The sequence below is a fragment of the Grammomys surdaster genome, unplaced genomic scaffold, assembly GCF_004785775.1.
Source record: "Grammomys surdaster isolate TR1022 unplaced genomic scaffold, NIH_TR_1.0 125167, whole genome shotgun sequence".
Classification (NCBI taxonomy): Eukaryota; Metazoa; Chordata; class Mammalia; order Rodentia; family Muridae; genus Grammomys; species Grammomys surdaster.
Window position 1 is genome coordinate 852980 of NW_021620060.1, and position 5492 is coordinate 858471.

The window sequence follows — 5492 nt, forward strand, 5'->3', positions numbered from 1 at the left end:
GAAAGAAAGAAAGAAAGAAAGAAAGAAAGAAAGAAAGAAAGAAAGAAAGAAGGAAGGAAGGAAGGAAGGAAGGAAGGAAGGAAGGCAGGCGGAGAGAGAGAGAAAGAGAAAGAGAGAGAGAGAGAGAGAGAGAGAGAGAGAGAGAGAGAGAGAGAATGGTGAACCGTGATTAAAGAAGAAATCTGACACCAACCTCTGATCATTACACAGAATGGCACACATAGGAACAGACACACACAAAGACATACGCTTATACACATACACAGACACACAGACTCGGACACACACACACACACCCAGACACACACACACACCCAGACACACACACACACACACACACACCACCTGAAAACTGTAGAAGAGATTGCCCTAATGTGTTGTACCTCACAAACCTGATCTCCTACCAATGTATTTGATAAGTACATTGACATATGAGTTTTCCTTTTGTTCTATCATTATGAAACCTCATAGAACCTCTTCCATGTTAGAGCATACCATTAAAGGTGGCCTGAATCTATGTTCACAGGCCATCATGATGAACTTCATTATTTCCTTGGGGCAAGCACTGTGCAGTGCACCTATAAAGCCCTTCACCAATGCCAGAATCATTTCACCATCTCCTTCTGCTGCAGCATTTCCATATTGCCACTGCGTGTTTTCTAAAGAGTGGAATTCATTGCCCACTTTCATCACCATTACTAGAAACCTTCCTGTTACAATCCTTGGATCCACACCAATCAAATTAGAGTCACTCACAGTAAGACCAAATAAGCTGCATTTAAACAGGTTTCCTGGCTAATCGTAATGCATTCAAAGGACAGAAAGCCACTCTCTCACAGAAGAAAACCCGAACTCTTATCATAGCAAATAAGGCCATTACTGTTATCGACTCAGTGTATCTTAACTAATATCTATTAAGACTGCCTCCATATACTATGCTCGAACCCTCTATTTTCAACTGTTGGAACTATGGCCTCTCTCAATACATTGGTGATGCACATCTGGAATCCCAGGAGGCTGAGGCAGAAGGCTGGCAAGTTCAAGGCCAATCTGGACTACAGAGTGAGTTCCAGGCCATCCTGGGCAACTTAGGGACTCTCTCTCTCTTTCATAAAGAAGCACAAATACATATGGTTGCCTGCAGAGGGCAGGGAGTAATAGATAAAAGGATCAGGCATAGATTCAAGAACCCTCAACATACAACTTCTTATATAAATGATATAAAATGCATCAACAACGAAAGTTAAATAAAGATAAAATACGACAATTTCCAAAATTAGGATGACATAAATTTGATTTCCCAAGGCTTCTCCATTAATACACCCACTATTTATGTATGCCATTTATGGTGATATCCCTGATTATGGGAGTTGGAAGAGTCTATCTTTTTATGTGTATACATACACACATACACATAAAAGTTTAAATGTAGCTTCTGCACACAAGAGAAAATATTAGTTGTCTTTATAAGTCTGGCTTCTTGTGCCTAGCATGATTTCTTGTGGCATCTGTTTTCCCATAAATTTCAATTTTCTTAATGACTACTGAAATCTTCTGGGTTTATATACCATGGTTTTTGTATTTGCTCATCGTTTTACAGGGAATCACTTACATCTCCACAACAGTATCCAGTGACTTGTTTTGCACGTTTGACTTCTGTACTTTTGTCTCCTTGATTATCCGGGGTTGATGTTAACACTGATACATTAGAGATTAAGGGCAGAGGGTGGAGTAAGATGAGTGAATGGGCACTGGGCTTTGTAGCCCACTTAGATCTTTGCTCATCAGAGACTGAGTACACAGGAAACACCGAGACCCTGTGGACACCCACTCACCCAGGCTTCCTGCCTTACTAAAGGTAGTGAGGTCTGTCTAGGAAGGGTAGTTGGCAGATGCTGTAACCACAAATACAAACAACACTTGAAGTCAGAGGATCAGTTTTTCTGGACTGCCTCAAAAGGAAAGCAGATTGTGGGGATTATTATGGGTACTAATGCTGTGAGCTTTACCATATAAAGTAATTCTCTTCAGGAAAATCAAAGACAACAAATAATCTAGACTAGAATGTGTTTTGTCATTCTTATCTGTAAACGTTAGTTTAAAATTCAATTGTGTGCATTCTTTATTTATATAAACAACTATACCTCTTCTTATATTCTATTCCATACCCATCAATTTTTCTACCTCTTTTTAATTAATTACCCTTAAAAACTCACTCCCTCAGAAGAAGCTATCAGAGCTAGGGAGATAACCCAGTGGGTAAGAGCACACACTGGGGTGGTTGAGGGACTTAAAGTATCCTTTGTGTTTTAGCCCTTAATATGTGGAGACCAAAGTTTATGAGGTATTTTTTTTTAGGGAAATCAAATTCCCACCTGCTGTATTCTATTTCCTTCTCCTTCCACCCTTTAATAAAGAACCAGTACCCAGAAACTTCTTCCTAACTGACCAATTCTGTGCACCAATATTCTTATGCTAGAGTAACATTTTAAATATGAACAATAAAGAAAGCCTTTATGTGTGAATCCATTTTAGTATCTCATGCATAACATCCTTCTGTATTGGCAAACCCATATGGGCACTGGAATTTGCCCAAACCTTGTGACTTTCTTTAAACTAATGTCTGAAACCTTCAGTTTAATTTCCTAGTGTTTGTAGGCCCATAGCAGATGTTCTAACTACCATTAGCAAGATGGACCAGCTGCTGAGGGCACCCCCATTGTGTCTGGTTGTCAGTGTCTGCTTTGAAGGGCCAGTAAGCCTCTGGAGGAATACAGAATGTTTACTTCATATTTAAGGACAAGTAAAGTTACTGGACAGATCTCAGGCTGAAAGTCAGAGAAAGCTGGGATTTGGTTCACTAAGTCTATAGCTCGTGCCAACTTTTATTTTCCCATAACTGAATCCCAGTCTTGGCTGAAACAGCTACAAGGCTTTCTCATAAGGGTAGCCTGGGACACAGGGAGGGAAGGGCCTTCCAGGAATTAGGTGAAAGGAAAAAAAGCATCCCCCTCCCCTTTTAAATCAGGCCAGTGGTGTCATTCTGTGAGACAAAGATACAAACTACAGTACCTGATTTCCAATAAGTCAGAAAAAAGAAAAATAAAAAAATCCCTCAGCCTCTACAGTCTATATTCAATCCAGATTTCTAGAAAACACTAGAATAATGCTAAAAATTTTCCAAGGCGGTACCAGATGCTTATAATATGACTATACCAAGACTGATGGAGAAGATATAATGGCTTTTCCAAACTCCTCTGAACTAAGGAATGAGAATGCTTTGTGGAAGAGTTGGTGGGTAGCACATTTGACAGAGAACACCTGGCTGAGGACGACTTTTATCACTTGCCAGCACCAGTCTGTGCTGGATTGAATGCCTATTTCCTTTCTAGACATCTGAAGTATCATGAAGCCGGCTGGCTCAAGCTACTATGTGAAATTCCAGGAAACAAATGGTTTGAATCCTCGTTAACCGATACATGTGCCTTTATGTTTTTAGTCTCTTGGGCTTCTCATTGATCATCCAAAGTACTAATACAACCTTGCAATCTGACCAGAAAGAGCACTTGCAAGTCAGCTTTCTGTAATTAGCAGAAAACAATAGCAATTGTTTTCCTGGTGACAATTGTGACAGCTCCTTTGATCTCCAAACTACTTGGATCAAACTACATTGTTCACCAGATCCAAAAGTGGTGAGAAGGAGAGCTATAAGAATTGTGCCCATTATCAGCAGGGGTGTGTATATACAATCATATTTCATCATCACCACAGCCTGTGAAGTAGGTTTGATTTTTTTCTAAGATGTAAGAATTCAGTTGGAGAGATGGGTCAGCCATTAAAGGCTAGGCTCACAACCAAAAAATATATCCTGCCCAAGATCACATAACAAATAAATTGTAACTCTGGATATAAGACCTACTGGCCTCCTGAACTACTTTCCCCATTTTGGTTTACTAGATTGTTGTTGTTTTTATTGGTTTGAGGCAGAGTATCACTATGTAGATCAGGCTGCCCTCAGACTCACAAAGATATGTCTGCCTCTGCTTCCCAAGTGCTGGGATTAAAGGTGTGTGTCACCATATCTGGCTGTTGTTGTTGATTAAGGGCATTAGTCTCTCCCTAAGACAAGCACATAGCAGAGGGATAGGGTTCACAAATCAGTTACTAATAGGTGGTAATTTATGATGGGGCACAAGGAAGGGTGTTATCTATGTACCCTTTTCGATCACCTCAGGGGATGGTGAGCTAAGGAAGAGAATGTATAACTGAAAATGTATAGTCACATTCTAGAGAGCTTCTGTGTAACATTGTGCCTATGCTTACACCACTATATTTTACATTAAAAGATTTGTGAAGACAAGAGATCGAGTGCTACCAATTGCTGTTACAATTAAACATGAATAGTTCAGAAAACTAGTTCATATGCAAATCAAGCTGACATAATTAGGACAGATGGGTCATTTTCCCCAAGATCCTGCATCAGAAAAATTTGAGCTATGTTATATTATTTCATGTTAATATTAGTTAATAGGGGAAGTAGCTTTATATCTTTTTTGATATTTTCAGAAGAAATATATTTTATGAAAAATATACAGGATAATGAAGATAAAGAAGATAAAGACTAAATTCAGAGAACTTTAATTATAGCTAAACAACCAAAGTAGTAAACTTAAGAAAAGATTTAAAGGAAAAGAAAGCGTTTGGTGGGAAGAAGGGTTTCAATGGGAGAGAAGGGGGTATAAGAGAAGGTAGTTGGATTAAAAATGACCAAAATCACACACACACACACACACACACACACACACACACAAATTGTCACATGGAAAGTTTTATAGATAAAAGAACTATAAAAGAAATCATTGCCTCTGGTTGCAGCCTTCTGAGTGTGAGACTCAGCTACTCAGTGAATCTTGCAGTGTGCTCACGGGAACTGCTACAGATCACACCTCAGCTGCCTCAGGCTGTGTGCTCATGCTCATGGGAACTGCTACAGATCACACCTCAGCTGCCTCAGGCTGTGTACTCATGCACATCAGTGTGAAACTTGTGAAAACCAAACTCTTCTGCTCTCCAAAAGGACTTGGGAGAAGTTCAATCTATATTTTCAGTGGCTTTTTAGTTAGCTCTCAGTTTCTAACTCTAGCTAATTCCCTCTTCAGGCTTGCCAGAATCTAAGGGTCTGGCAGGTCCTCATGCATGATGAATCACCAGTAGCATAAAGTCTGTAGGCACATCAACTGGTACTGCTCACAGACAGGAGAACACAGGAACCAAGAGAAAAGGGGCCATGCACCTCTCTGATTACCCCCAATCATGTAATACATTTCTCATTTCCCTCTGCCTTTCAAATCTTTGTTTTAAAATGCTAACATCTTAAGCCAGAATGTTCCTGGTATGGCTGGATAGGCAGGCAAAGCAGATAGGCATATAGACAGATGATTGATAGATAGATAGATAGATAGATAGATAGATAGATAGATAGATAGATAGAT

General features: G+C 39.7%; 1 protein-coding gene across 2 annotated transcripts in view; it reads right to left on the bottom strand.

The window, feature by feature from the left end:
- Ccdc80 (coiled-coil domain containing 80) overlaps positions 1-5492 on the bottom strand; it is a 32179-nt gene that overhangs the window by 16323 nt on the left and 10364 nt on the right. The gene's annotated exons all lie outside the window — the stretch shown is intronic.